Genomic DNA, 7530 nt, shown 5'->3' with positions numbered 1-7530 from the left:
AGATTTTTTCCTGTATTTCTTTACACGTTTGTATAAAAAACAAAATATAACTTCAAAACTCTAAAATTACATGTAGTGGGTTAATGACGTGGCCAGACTGAACTCCTCTGGTTCTAGTCCTAGCAATAGCAGGAAATTTTTTTCTGCAGAGCAGTTCCAGTTTTTTATTTTGATACAATGAGTACTTGTTTGTTCTTTGTTGCCAATAGAAAGCTCAATTCAAGAAAAATAGAAAGTATGATTTCAATCTGAATATTTACCTCTAAGACCAAGATGTTTCTGTCTGAGGGTTTAATTCAGCTTTGAAACCTCAGTCCTCTACAAAGAGCGCTGTGATCATATGTCATTGTCATGTTTGATAGTTGCATGTTACTGGCCAGCTGTTCAAATACAATTGCATGGTTTTGGAACAGATGTAGAACAAAGCAAGAAATCTGCTATTCTGAGAATATTTTCCTTGCCTGCCAAGGCTTTGTAATAGTGCAAACAAAAACAGCTGAAAGAAATAGTTGAAAAATAGTCTGAGCTAGTTTTATCTTTTGTGTTCTGTACCTACTCTCCCTATGTGAGAACAAAAGGTGGCAACTTAAGCAGAGTGTAATGGAAATCTGTTACTGATTCTTCTTTCTGACATTTTTTTTTTTTTTAATGAAGACTGTAGTCTGTACTGCTTAGACCACAAGTGTAGCTGAGGATTTCATGCAGAGCTAAGCCTGTACCATCTTTTTCTACTGTTTCAAGAATAAGGGTATCAGGATTAAGAGATTCAGAGGGCATCAGGAAAAATTGTGGGGAAAGGTATATATTCCCATACTAAAGCACAGTAAAAGCTTTCCTACAAATAGTCCTTTTGTAGGAAAATGTAGATATAAGAGATGTAGACAGTATTAAGCAGATTCCACAAAGTTGGAATTAAAAAAACCCAAACAACAAAACTTGAAAAACACTTGTAGAGTTTTTTCAATCAGGCCTTGATCTTAAGCTGGTGAAATTAAGCAAGAAAAATACAGTGATACAGCAGTACAATTAAAATCAAGAAAAAGTCAACTGAACATTTTGCTATCCTTTTCCTTAGGTATCTGCTAACTGATTCTAGCCACGTGTGAGCAATTTGTTAGTATAGGTTCCAAAATGTTGCCAGGGCTCTGATTGCACTAATATATCTAAAGGACCTTGACCAGCCTCAGCTGGGGCTTCTGCCCATGCCTCTGCCCGTGGGTGCAGGAGCTCTATTTATGCTCTGGCCTGGTGTTTGGGCACTCTTTAAGCTCTATTATTGTTGTAGCTAGCTATAAGTTAGGCCCATGGACTGATTGACCTTGTACTTGACCTTGTACTTGCCTAGTTATGCCAAATTTTCCTGGGTTCTTTGTGAACGCTGGGTGCTAACTCTAGCTCCCTATGTATCTTGCTGAGAAGCTGTAGGACAGGGCTGTGGCTGGTGTGGCTCCTGCCCTGCCAACCTGGCTAGCTGACTTCTCTCCATCCATTAGGAAGCAGCTGAATATTGCCACTTGTTGGATGACAGAGTGTTAGAGCAATGACTTCTAAATATTTAGGTAAAGCTAAGTTTGTTGCTAGTAGTATTTCTGTGTATTCGGCCCTGGTGAGGCCTCACCTTGAGTACTGTGTTCAGTTCTGGGCCCCTCACTACAGGAAGGACATTGAGCTGCTGGAGCATGTCCAGAGGAGAGCCACCAAGCGGGTGAGGGGTCTAGAGAACAAGTCATATGAGGAGAGGCTGAGAGAACTGGGCATGTTTAGTTTGGAGAAGAGGAGGCTGAGGGGGGACCTCATTGCCCTCTGCAACTACCTAAAAGGAGGTTGTAGAGAGGTGGGTGTTGGCCTCCCAAGGGAATAATGACAGGACCAGAGGAAATGGTGTAAAGTTACGCAGGGGAGGTTTAGATTAGGTATTAGGAAGAATTACTTTACTGAGAGAGTGGTCAGGCACTGGAACAGCCTGCCCAGGGAGGCGGTGGAGTTGCCATCCCTGGAGGTATTTAAGAAATGTGTAGACATGGGACTTCAGGGCATGCTCTAGTGCCTGAGATTGTTGGTTTGTGTCTGTTTGCGCGTGGTGTGGTGTGTGGTTGTGGGTGTTTGGATTGGTTTTGGTGTTTGGTGTTCTGGGATTTTTTGGGGTTTTTTTTTGTTGTTGGACTCGGTGACCTCAAAGGTCCCATCCAACCAAAAATATTCTGTGATTCTTTTTAGACTTTTTTTTTTGTGACCTAATACAAAATGTTGGAATTCATATCTATTTTTTAAATGCTAAATACATTTGAGGCTATGCATAGTAAGTGTGAGTAGTGTGTAAATACTCTATAGGCGTAGATGCAGAGTCAGCATAGACAGCAGAAGCTTTTGTAGCATTTTAGTGTTTTTCTTTTGCTCTGATAGTTACTCTGCTCTCTCATTCATGAGGGTCTCGTCCTAAATATCTATTGGAACAAAACAAGGTATCACTGAAGAGCCTTTGTAACAGTTTAAGAAATCTGTACATATAATAGTAATGGTATTACTTTGATGTGTTAGAATACAGCAGTAAGTACTTCGCTAAGCAGTCTATCCACAGACAGATGTTAGTGACTCACACATGTCCAGAGCTGATGAAAACAGATCGAGTTCTACCAGCCTGTTAATGGTTGCCACACTACTAAGAGTAGGTATGGGGGCTCCATGAGAAAATTAGAGATTACCCACCAGAAAGGTTAAAGGGCAATTTCTGTTTCTGTGGCATTGGTGGTAGTATACATAGGTGGAGAAGACTTTTCCAGAGCACGTAACTGCACCAGTGATCCTCCTGCGTAGCATTCCAGCATATATCCCTACTTGCCTAGTTAAATTAAGCAGAAGTCAGTCAGTTCACAGCAGTGTTTGCCTGTGTTGGAAGAACAGCTTTCTGTAAGTTGATAATCACTAAAGAAATGAAATTATTTGTGGCATTACTACATGCAAAAGTAAGAAATAGATTTTGTTTGGTAAAACGTGAAATATAGAAAAATCTACCCGATAGTAACATTTTGTAGGTGGTACCTGAGAAGATTCTATCTTAGGCTGTTCTAGTTTCCAGTTGCCAGTCACCAAATTCTACTCTTATGTACAAATGCAGAAAAGCTGTTCCTATGTACAGTTTATATTGGTTCTGCTCTGACTAGAATCTGGCTCGCTGTCGGAAGATGTATGCTCTCTTACAGTTTTATGTTGAATGCACCTTAGTGTCTGTAAGGAATATCTATTTGGAATGGGGAGGAAAAGAAGTCTTAGCATACTGCGTGGGTCTGCAACAACAGAATTTTGTTCAATAGAGTTTACTAATACCAGTATCAGACTTCGAAGAAATGTCACAGATTATGAGGGGTTCTCATAGCATCAGGCAACAGGGCAAGCAAAGAAGAAAATATGAAGGAAAGTGGAAAATAAGTTGTTTTTTCAGTGACTATATAGCTTTGAACTGTGAATCTGGAGCTTTACAAACTTTCTTGCCCTCCAGCCACCAAATCTTGCTAACCCTTCTTTATCCTCGTTCATTGTCAAATTGTATTCAATTATGTCATCACTGACTGTTAATAAGAATAACAAGTACATTTGCTGGCTTCCACAGAAGCCAGGAACCACCTGTTATCCACCTGAGCTAAGTCAAATCTGAGTCCCTTGTGAAAATGAAGTCACTTCCATCTCTTTTAGTAGAATATAATAAAAATGTTTTCATTTATATCCAGGCAGCGTTGCTGTGTTGAGATGAGTTGAATTCTTTTCACAGAGAGTAAATAGTTTATCCCACTATTATTGGCCTTGACTCCGTACCTTGCTCAGTATGGAGCACTTGGGCCACAGCCTGGCTGTGGTGAGGAGAATGGGTACTTAGTAATTATTCACAATATAGTCTCCTATTGAAGACTGTAAATGTGCAACTCAAGAAACAGAGGCATTTGCCAACATAGCAAAAGAAGTTGGCAAATAGAAGATAACAGAAGAATCAAAAATGAATTTCAACCTTGCTTTCTGTCCTCAAATTTACTTTCAACTGTTTGGATGGAGCCAGGGGTTTGTCCTCTGGTAGTACGCGATCTTGTTCTTGGGTCTGGGCTTCATGTTTTATTTGCTGCTTTGTTCCCACCCACACAAGCTTACAGGACTGTGTAACCATTTTATGTTAAGGGTTTTGTTGCAGTTTTTTCTGTATTTGTATTGACAATTGACACACAAACTATGTACGAGAAAGTGGAAATTTTTTTCCTCTTACTGCCAGACATTTGATGCACAATGTCGCTTTTCTGAAGCTATTTTCTGGTGACCTTACTTTTGGTTTGGGAATTTTATTTTTTAATCTGTTTCAACTGTTACACTTACTTTTTCCCTCTGGTTTTGCTGCATTTTCCTACATTTATCATTCTTCTTCTGCTTTCATAACCACATTGTCTTTGTTGCTAGTATTCCTCCCAGTGATGCATCATGTATTTCTTCCAACCTTGTCCTTTTTTCATTCCTTCTCACTGTTTGCTCCTTGCAGATGTTCTCTTCTTCTGTTTCCATTCTAGTGTGCCTCTTTAAACACTCATGTAGTGACATGCACAGGTCATCTTGTGAGGCACAGGTCACCTACTTTACTCTTCTTGCTTTTCCCTAGTGACCCATTACAGCGAGGGCAGTAATTGTCCTGCTGACCTTTGTCTGTTGCACATGACTTGCAACATAACTGATTTCCTCAGAGCCCCTGTTTATTCACTAAATGTTGCCTCTTTCACATAGCACTCAATAACATTTTATTTTTGACAATCACAGAAGTAAGGGCCATCACTGACTGAAGAAAACAGATCGTTGTCACTGTTGCATGAGAAGAATATGCCAGACTAGTTCAGGAATTCAAATTTGGCATATCCACAGTCCTCAGAGGGGTTGCACTTTTTTTGCAGTCTAGGAAAAAAACTCTGTTAAGGAACACATAGCTATATGTAAATAAACTGAAGTTATTTTACTTCTGCAACAAATTTTTCATGTTGCCTTACCTGCATTCAATCTCCATCTATAAAAGTTCCTATTTTCTGATTATGCCCACAATAAACACCTGAATCCTTTTGAAAAGGTATACTGCAAAACTACAAAATGATCGTGCAAGTGTGCTATAAATTTATCTCGAAATGTTGGCTCTAATATTTTAGTTAGGGCTGTGAAACTGAACTATAACAAAAAGTGTGCCATCTGAATCAAGATGTGTTTGTTCTGGAGAGTCATGAAATTTAATACATCTGCTACTATTGTACAGGATCATAAATATGCAAATGAACCACAAGTTGTTTTACTTGAGGATAAAAAAGAATTTGAGAGACAAGAAAGGAAAAATGTTTATTCAAATACTTGAAATAGTGACCATTTGTATATACTGTATTGGTTAACGCTAGATTCAATTAAACACAAACTGAGAGGAAGACAGTAGTTTTCTTCTATAATGTTTAGGTTTATACATAAGTAGTTTTTCTTTCTGTAAGCCACAAGAATTTTTTCCTACTTACTATGTTGATGGAGCTGTTTCCAAAGCCCAGGGCAAGGATCAATGTGGAACACAATGGGTTCCATAACACCAGAAATCAAAGACAACAGTGCTGTGGCTGAACTTTGCACCTTTATACTAATAGAGGCTTTACTCTTTATGGGGTATAACATATTTGTGAAGTGTGACAGTGCGTGATTGCTCTCTCCCCCAGAGAGCTTGTTATTTCAGGGTAAACAAGCACCCTGTACAAATACAATTCAGGGCCAAAGAACTGATTATACTGTGCCATGACTCTAGTTACAGGAAATTTAACATTTTCTTTTTATTAGTCAATCAGGTGCAGCTCTATTACTGATAACTTTGAGTCCTCAAACCAAAATTCTGTTTCTGCATGAGGCCTCGGCAGGATACTTCCAGTTTTGGTATTCATTAGACATAATCCTGATTTATGAGCCAAATGTTGTTCTGCGCTGTTTCAATGGATTTTAAATTTGTAGTTTAGCCAAATGTATTTTTTCCTGAGTAGTATCGACTTTAGTTATGGTGAAAGAATGGCCTTCATGATCATCAGATTTGCTTAGCTGAGCTTGTTTGGAGACGGTATTTATATATAAAGTGGAGGCTGCTGAAGAATTATGTATACCTGCATTTCAGGACAAAGGTAAATAGAGAAATGTGGAGTTTCCCTTTTAGATGTGAAGATTTTCTATGAATGTTCACTGAGAGTGAAAGCTGGTGGTTATCATGTGATTGAACAGAGTTTTGTTTACGAGACCAGAGATTCAAGTTTTTTCAATTTTCCTCCTAGCTGTATCTTGCAAGATCTTTTTTCATCTGCCTTTTCTGCTTGTACTGGTGAGTGTAAGTTGAAATTTTCTGCTGTTACAATTGAATGTAAATCAATGAATGACAAAATATTTCATGGTTGTGTTTGGTAGTGAAGACACATGGTCTTAAGTCAGTATAAAACAAAGGATAAGACCATCATATTTCCAACTAGTTTCCTCACGAGAGACCATGCCAGCTGTACAGATGGACGAGATCATGATTATGTGCTCAATGAAATAATATGTGCAAATGTCCATATTTCACAATTATATGAATAGTAAGGGCTTTACAGCTGTCATATTTAATGTCATTTAAATGATGCATATTTTAGAGAGCAGCAAAAGAAAAGCATATATCTAATAAAAAAGCATTGCTAATAACAAGAGACAAATACAGGAATTATGCATGTGAACTCTGAGCATCACTATTCTTTCCCATTCAAAATCTTATACCAACTCTGACAAAGTGACATGGCACGAGAAGGGGGAATTAGAAGAGTGTATGGTAGAAGTGCTAATAAGGTAATACCTAGAGGACATGACACTAGACCAGCGATTGTGCAAATGTAGTGTAATAGTCAGAGAGTAATAGTTCCTGCCTTGAGGAGTTTATAAGCCATGCAGACAAGGAGGAGTAAGGGAAGCTAAATATCTTCTTAGAAAATGGTGATTTCTTTTAAACTTGAATGGTCAATTAGTTTTTGCAGAATTGCTGACAGACTTCTCTAGGAATGAAAATTAGGCTTCCAGGACCTCAAAGTCTGTGGTCTTTAACTTTAGGGTGCGTATTGAAGGAGTCTACCATGGAGCTGCAGGTGCTGTGAATTTTGAAGTGATTGTTGTCAAACAGATCTTGCCTGGACACCTGAGTTTCTTTCAGCTTTTGCTTGTCTCAGCAGAAGGGGTTATGAAGATCTCCAACAGGAGTGAAAATCCCAAAGCTTCCAGGTTCAGTGGAAGTCTAGAGAGAAAAGTGTAAAGTGGCGGTGGCGTGGAATGAAGCCAAGGTGAAGAAATTAAATTTGATATAGGAGGCAACAAATAGCATTCAATGGGAATGAGATTCACATTGTCAAAAACCCTGGGTTAGTTTCCAGCAGTAGGCCTAGGCTATTTTTATGCTTCAAATACTATTATATCCTGGGTGCTCATCTTCACAAAAAGGATGATTTCAATGTAATAAAGCAAAGCCAGACCATAAGTGGT

This window comes from Numenius arquata, chromosome 11 (assembly GCF_964106895.1).
Source record: "Numenius arquata chromosome 11, bNumArq3.hap1.1, whole genome shotgun sequence".
Lineage (NCBI taxonomy): Eukaryota > Metazoa > Chordata > Aves > Charadriiformes > Scolopacidae > Numenius > Numenius arquata.
Note: the sequence above shows the minus strand (reverse complement) of the source record.